This window comes from Mastomys coucha, unplaced genomic scaffold, assembly GCF_008632895.1.
Source record: "Mastomys coucha isolate ucsf_1 unplaced genomic scaffold, UCSF_Mcou_1 pScaffold8, whole genome shotgun sequence".
In the NCBI taxonomy this organism is placed as follows: domain Eukaryota; kingdom Metazoa; phylum Chordata; class Mammalia; order Rodentia; family Muridae; genus Mastomys; species Mastomys coucha.
The window spans coordinates 40,902,384-40,910,889 of record NW_022196914.1 but is presented as its reverse complement, the minus strand read 5'-3'; the positions used below and the strand labels follow the sequence as shown (position 1 = coordinate 40,910,889).

General features: G+C 34.7%; 1 pseudogene; it reads right to left on the bottom strand.

Moving 5' to 3' along the window:
• Positions 1-1,940: 1,940 nt before the first annotated feature.
• LOC116083902 lies at positions 1,941-7,539 on the bottom strand (annotated as a pseudogene).
• Positions 7,540-8,506: the final 967 nt, after the last annotated feature.

The window sequence follows — 8,506 nt, the reverse complement described above, 5'->3', positions numbered from 1 at the left end:
GAAGAATAGTTACAGTCTCCCTATTAAGCTTAGGATGTAAGAAGATGTTTTAAAGTCTAAAAAGATAAATTTTAGATGAGTACTGGAAATTATGATACAAAATGACTTCGGTATAGGTATTTGGGCTTACCAAGACAGGATAGATAGTAAAGTATTTTCTCCAAATTTGCAAAATACATATAGACTGGAAATTGTAATGTAATTCATTCATAATAGTTTTCATAATTTTTCTTATTGTCTATTTTTTATTGATGTTAGAAAAAAAACTTTTATTTGACTAAAAGGACCAGATTTATGCATAAGCTCTTGTGTACTGTGTGGAAGCATCACCTGTGAGTAAAAATATTATGTTCAATATCATAAGGCAGGATGAGAGATAGAGAGATAGGAACTCTGAGAAGTAGGCAGGGGATGGAGTTTCGCCATCTACACTCAGGTAAAATAGGATGGATAAAACTGAGGAAAGGTAACCAACCATGGCAGACAAAGAATAGTGTAAACAGGAAAATTAAGTTATGAGCTAGTCTGGGAACAAGCTTAACGTATAAGCTAGGCATTAATTTATAAATATATGTCTCTGAGTTGTTACTTAGAAAGTGTAGTGCTAGTGTAAGAGCCCAGGATTACAGTTGAGAATTATTTGTTTAGATTTGCATACCATTTTAAATTAGATTATTTGTTTGGGGGTATTAGATTTACTTAAAGTGATAATCTGATCTTCATTTAACTTTGGTAAGTGATATTTATCCAGAAAGATATCCAAACTTTTGAGATGATCCTACTTTATGGAATACAGGTTTTTACAGTATATGTCTTTTGGGTGATCAGGACTTTCTTGGTGTCTGCTGCTATGTCTCCCTTTTTGTTTCCAATTTTGTTAATTTGGATATTCCTCCTCTAACTTTTAGTTAGTTTAGATAAAAGTTTGTCAATCTTATTTATTTATTTATTTATTTATTTGGAAAACAAACTCATAATCTTTCTTTCTACCTTTTCTTTTTCAGTTCTGATTTCATTATTTCTTACCATCTTCTTAGTTAGAGTTTTACTGACACTGTAACCAAGCCAACTCTTATAAAAACAGTATTTAGTTGAGGCTGGCTTACAGGTACAGAGATTCAGTCCAGCATCATCAAGGTGGGAACATGACAGCATCCAGGCAGGCATGGTGCAGGAGTACCTGAGAATTCTAAATCTTCATCTGAAGGCTGTTAGGAAAATACTGACTTCCAGACAGCTGAGATGAGGTTCATAAAGCCACAACAACACACCTATTGCAGCAAGGTCACACCTACTCTAACAGGGTCACACCCTCAAATAGTGCCAATCCCTGGGCAGAGCATACACACACTATCATATTCCACTCCCTGGTCCCCATAGTCTTTTTAAACATATGAATCTATGGGGGCCATAGATTCATATATAAACATACCATAATGCAAAATACATGTAGTCCAATTTCAAAAGTCTCCCTAATTTATATTAGTCTCAACAATGAGCATCTTACCAAAAGCAATCTATAGATTCAACACAATCCTCATCAAAATTCCAACACAATTTTTCACAAAGAGAGCAATCACCGACTTCATATGAAAAGACAAAAATTCAACCTTGCTGGTTTCAAAGGCTGACCTGGAACTTGTAGGTAATTTTTACTTCATTGTTTTTTTTTTGTTGTTGTTCCATATTTGCTTGTTCCACTATTCTGTAATTATGGCAAGGACAGAAATTTAGTCTAAGAACACTTAGCTATACCTCAAACTGCCTAATTCAAGTGTTTTTTATTCTTCTAAACATATGTCTAATTTCCACCTACAATTATTTTAAAGATATACAGTAAGTCATCTGAAGAGACAGGTGGAGTATGGATTTAATGACTGCCACCACCCTTGGGCATAGCACTGATGAGTAATTTGCTCAATGGTAGTGGTTAGGACCAGCTAATAAGTTTTCTCCAGGAAGGCCTTGCAGCACATAAGACATTGCTGATACAACAACTTGAATTCAGAATCATTACCATAATAGGGAACTTCAATAATGATTTCATTCTGTTGATGATAGCTCTCAAGTAGTTCAGTTTTAGATTTGTAGTTTTTAACATGATTACTTTTCTATTCAAATCTCTCAGATTGCTTTCATTCTTACATAGTATATAATCGAATATGTCAAAGTCTCTTGTAATCTGTCTTGCTTTATGAGCTGTGCTAATTCCATGATTTCTCAGGTAGCTGAAAGCTCTTGAGTCTGGGGTCCAGTCCACATTCTAGTCAGAAAGGGCTCTGCTTTCAATGGCCCAATTATCTAAAACCTTTTCATCAGTTACCAATTTTCTGAAAACTGCTTCTGCAATGGGTAACTGGCAAATGTTACCAAGACACATGAACAGCACTGACTTGGACCGAACCTCTGCTAATTTTCAGTGCAGACCTTGGTGGCTACCTTTGATATGATAATATGTTCTTTACAAAAACTTTGATACAAGATTGAGCAAAGTTGCATTTGTTTTAGGATTGTGCACTTTTTTTTGTGGGGGGAGCAAATTTATTTATTTTTAGAGTTTCATTTTATTTATTTTTATTAGATATTTTCTTTATTTACAGGTCATATAATATCTCCTTTCCCAGTTTACACTCCAAAAAAAAAAAGAAAAAAAAGAAAACCCTGTTCCCTTCCACTTTCCACTGCTCACCAACCTACCCTCTACGGCTTCCTGGTCTTGGCATTCCCCTACACTGGGGCATAGAACCTTCACAGGGCCAAGGGTCTCTTCTCCCATTGGTGACCGACTTGGCCATCCTCTGCTACATATACTGCTGGAGCCATGAGTTCCACCATGTGTACTCTTTGGTTGGAGTTTTAGTCCCTGGGAGCTCTGAGGGTACTAGTTAGTTCATATTGTTGTTTGTCCTAAGGGGCTGCAAACCCTTCTGCTCCTTGGGTCCTTTCTCTAGCTCCTTCATTGGGGACCCTGTACTCAGTCCAATGGATGGCTGTGAGCCTCTATTTCTGTAATTGTCAGGTACTGTCAGAGCCTCTCAGGAGACGGCTATATCAGGCTCCTGTCAGCCAGCACTTGCCAGCATCCACAATAGTGTCTAGATTTGATGATTGAATATGGGAAGGATTCCCAGGTAGAGCAGCAGTCTCTGGATTGCCCTTCCTCCAGTCTCTGCTCCATAGTTAGTCTCTGTAACTCCTTCCATGGGTATTTTGTTCCCCATTTTAAGAAGTAATGAAGTAGCCACACTTTGGTCTTCCTTCTTCTTGAGTTTCTTGTGGTCTGTGGATTTTACTTTGTGTATTTTGGTCTTCTGGGCTAATATCCACTTATCAGAAAGTGCATACCATGTGTGTTATTTCATGATTGGGTTACCTCACTCAGGATGACATTTTCTAATTTCATCCATTTGTTTAAGAATTTCATTAATTCATTGTTTTTAATAGCTGAGTAGTACTCCATTGTGTAAATGTACCACATTATTGGTATCTATTCCTCTGTTGATGGACATCTGGGTTGTTTCCAGTTTCTGGCTATTATACATAAGGCTGCTATGAACATTGTGGAGCATTTGTCCTTATTATATGTTGGAGCATCTTCTGATTATATGCCCAGGGGTGATATAGCTGGGTCCTCTATGTTTAATTCTTTATTCCTTACCCCTAGGATTCATATTCACTATTGATAAGGAATTTGTAACTATGAATGTTCAATTTCAACATCTGTACCGCAGCATTTATTCTCCCAATATAAACAATTTTAGAGGAAAAACTATATATATAAAAAAATTATACAACCTTTAAAAAGAAAGAAAGGAAATAAAGGAAGAAAGAAAGAAAAAAATTATAATGGTATAAATTATAGTTGTTTATGTTATAAGTCTGAAATTTGAAATCTACTTATAGAAACATAGATTGTCTATAATTGATTTAAGAAGGTTATTTCCTTCTAATAAAATAACATACCATTAGTATAATATTTGGGCAGGATGATAATTACATTTAACAAATACCAAGAAGTCATTATTTAACTTTTCCCACATTATGAAAGATTAGTACCCCTCACTAATATCACCAAAACGTTAATGGGCTTTTCTCTCATATTAGATAAAAAAAAAAAAATGAGTCTCTTTTAAAATATTTTGAAGGAGAAAGGACTTTAAAATGAGTATTTGGACCACCTTATTATTCTGCATTTCTAGGGCCTTACAGATAGTGCTGCATATCAAATATTGATGTACAAAGGGCCAAGGATGTTTTGCAGGTCAATATTTTTAGCATTTGCATATAATTGAGAAGATAAGATACTTGTTTTGCTCTGCCTAACTTACTTCACTTAATAAATTTTGCTATAATTGCCTGGATTTTAGTTGTTCATTCTTTTTTGAAGGCTTAGTAGCACTTTCCTGTATATGCCATATGCTATGCATTTATTTCTCTTTTGAATGATCAGCTGGGTTTAAAGACACTTCTTTCTCAAACTGGAATATTTAATACAGAATAGATAATACTTCACAAATTTGATTATGAATTTCATAAAACACTTCAGCAATATTTTACGTAGATACATACATGATTATTCCTAATTTCTAGAAAAAGTCAAAGCAACTAGAAAAACTAAATAGATCAATTAAAAGAACAGTGTAGGATTGATTTATCCAGTTTCAAAGCTTATACAGCTACAGTAATGAAGACTGAGTTTTTCCCCCAAAGGAAAGAAAAAGCAAATCAATGAAACAATAGAACTTAAAAACAAACCTAGACAATCAGAAGCAATTTTAACTTATTTATTAAATAGTGATTCCATGGAGAAAAGAACCAACATTTTAATAAATGGTTTAGAAATGTTTGTATGACTCTCCCCCATTTAAGCCTCTATCAACCAATCCATTGAAAGCACTCTTAACAGTGGTAAACTACATCCCAAGCCCTGTGGTTTATTGATTACCACACAACTCTGCTGAGTTTCTTGAATATCTGCTAACACCAGACACTGGGAAAACCACCACCTCCACCAAAAATATTTAAGCATAATAGAAGTAGAAGAAGGAGAAGATTCACAGGTAAAATTCTTGAAGATATTTTCAACAAAATCATACAAGGAAATTTTCCTAACCTAAAGAAAGAGATGACTATAAACATGCAGGAAGCTTAAAGAACACCAAATAGATTGGGCCAGGAAAGAAAATCACTCTGTCACAAAGCAACCAAAATACTAAATGTACAGAACAAAGAAAAAAATATGAAAAGATGCAAGGGGAAAAGGCCAAGTAACAGATAAAGGCAGATCTCTCAGAATTATACTCAACTTCTTAACTGAGACTTTAAAAGCCAGAAGGGCCTGAGCATATGTCTTACAGTCTCTAAGGGATCACAAATAGTAGACTAGACTACTATAACAATTAAATCTTTCCATTACCATAGAGGGACAAAAATAAGATATTGCATGAACCCCCCCAATTTTAATATATATCTACAACTCTAACCCTACTAAAGATACAAGAAGAAAAATTCCAATACAAAGAAGCTATCTAACCTAAGAAAATTTATGAAATAAATTATCTCACTTAAGCAAAACCAAAAGAAGGGACACACACACACACACACACACACACACACACAAAACCACCACCAAGAATTTACAACCACTGGTCATAATATATCCCTATATGAATTGATTCAATTCCCCTATAAAATGACACAGGCTAACATATAAGGGAAATCTTCCAAGTTCAATTAACCTAATTCATATAACTACTTATGGGCATGACCACAGATTAACCAAATTCAAATAACCCCAACACAGGCAAGCCCAGAGGTTTCTCTCTTAGGCTGCATCAGATTTACCCAAGTAGATAATCAGTACTATGTATCACACCATTGGAGAAAATTAGGTGGCATCTAGAAAAGCCATCTTTTTATGATCTTTATTTACTATGAAACTATCCAAATAAATATACTATATTATAATTCATGAGAGGAGACTGAATCCTGTTGAGATTTCATTTATAAAAGGGTCCTTATGACCTATATGAGACAAACATGCCCCAACTAGAGAGCACAGGGAGATAGTTTACTCAATCTTGATTTTAAGCTAAAGTTCATTTCAGAGGAAATACCATAAAGTATTTAAATTAAATAAATATATTTACTTTCATAGTTTTGTTTTTCTCAATGTTGTTTTATGATGACAACTATGTTAGCTATTAAGTTCTCTTCGCAATGCTAAATTTAAAGGAGAGAGAACATTGCTGAAAAATCTTGAAATTTTGATAATGTGATTGAAGACATTTTTTCCTTTTCTACTTGCAGTTCAACATGTCTGCTACTTCTGTTCTATGTTTTGCTGTCAAATGAAATGTGGCATCAGCTCATAAAGTAAGAGCAATAGATACAAGGCTATTTCACCAAAGGATGACTGAATATTGATACCTTGAAAATTTTCAAATATAACAAATTTTTAGGAAGGAATTATAGACTTTTATAAAACAAGAGTATGTACATCAATTCTTCTGTCAGAAATATAGTAAAAATAAAAAAAGTGTTAGAATTTAGTAAAACTCATTTGTATAAAATCACTGTTTTCATCTGTAATTGTAGCTTGTATGTTACTCAAATGGGGAATCTTATAAAACTAATCTATGTTTAAATCATAAAAATGGAGTAGTTTTGCAATCTGTTTGCATGGTGTCCTATCTTTGTAACTAAATAATAAAATGTAGGCTAAGGAATACAAAGACAGAAGTCATTCAGGAGGACTGGGTAAGGTTTCAGATTTTTGCAGAAACAATCACAATGCTGTTTGGTTGCCACACTATCTAACCTCCATGGCTTTAGTTAATGTTTTGCCCTTCATAGAGATTGCTAATGAGTGTCTATATTTAAAAGGTAACATATGATAAATGATGTCATAGCCTTTTCAGAGTGGGTTATTTTTTTCCCTATTGTGGCTCTGGGAGTAAAGCACTAGAAATGGTATCTATTAAGTTTTATTGGCTATTCATAAAAGCTTATAATCACCAGCTGGATCCTGGAGCAGCACAGTGGGTGATCAGTTATATTTATTGTCAACTCTGTCAACAATATGTATACTTTCATTTCAGGTTAATTAGTAAAAATATTATCTAAACATTGTATGCCTGCAAGCCTGTTAAAGGTACAAAGGAACTGAAGAATTGGTGCCTTCTTCCTTTAAGGTCTTTCAGAAAGGAAATATTTATGTCAGAGATCATATATTTAAAATCATTACTATTTGCAGTTTATGTTTCTATAAATGAAGCTCTCTGACTTTATCAGAGAAGCTTTCTCATTGTAATGGATGGGAAGTGAAGCATCTGTCTTTTTTGAATTATGCAAACATTTGTATAAAACCAATTGAGTTCCAAAAGGACAAACTTCTTATTCAAATAGTTTTCAAACCTGAGATTTCATGATACTATCTGAGGTTCACTGGACACAACTGTTGTAGTTGTAGCCTGCAGGTAGCACAGTGGCACTTTGCTCTAATTCTCCCAGCATGGTAAACATTGGGTGCAGCTCCATGCTGCACATCAGCCCATGGTATGATCACTACTTTTCTACTGCAGTCATGCTCCCATATCACTCACATACCTTTCATTCACCATATCTGTAGTTTTGCCATATTTTTCCTCTCTACAACCAGCTCTATTCTGCCATCTTTCTTTCAAATTTCATGAGTCCACTTTTTCTAAAACATTCATTCCATAGGATCTGCCCTTCTCTAGTTGTTTCATTGTACCAGAGACACTGTCAACTTTTCAGACTCTGCTGCATCTGCCTCCTCATGTCTCCTTGGAACTCCCATGTGTCTCTTAGGCTCCTTGGAGCTGCTCCTCAATTCCAAGATAAGTGCTGCATCCCCAAACTTCTTCAGCATAGCCATGCTTCAAATGTTCCTTTGTATGGTAATGACATGTTCCTGCCTCTAGTTCTACAAGATCAACTCTTCTACATGTTCCATCCCCTTATAGATGGAGTAGATGTTGGGGTGGGCTGACTTAAATAAAGTGATGTATTTGAATCCAGATGGCAACTGAATTGGTCAGCCTGGCTCTTCTAGGTGGCTGCTCATGAGCTCTTTCTGGGGCTTCCAGGTTTTTACCATCAAGAAAACTTAGTATTTACAACAACACACCAATCTCCTGGTGAAGAGACAAAATAAAGAACAGAAAGTGTAATCTTTAACATTGGCTTGTATAAAAGTACTTTCCTATGGATAAATGCATATAGGAATGAAAGACAAGTGGATCTCAGGATACAAAGAGAAAGAGTAGAAAGCCAATTTTTTCAACTTCTGTATTAGTATCAATTTGACTATTTTTGTAGGAGTTGAGGCATTAAATAAATATATTGGGATTTTGAGTTCTCACCTTGGGTGATGCTATTGTATGCTATCACTTTTTGAATCATAACTATAAATTGATTTCTGAATGGTTAGATACAAAGAATGATATTTAAGGAGTTACAAATGCCTTATTTATAATAGCCA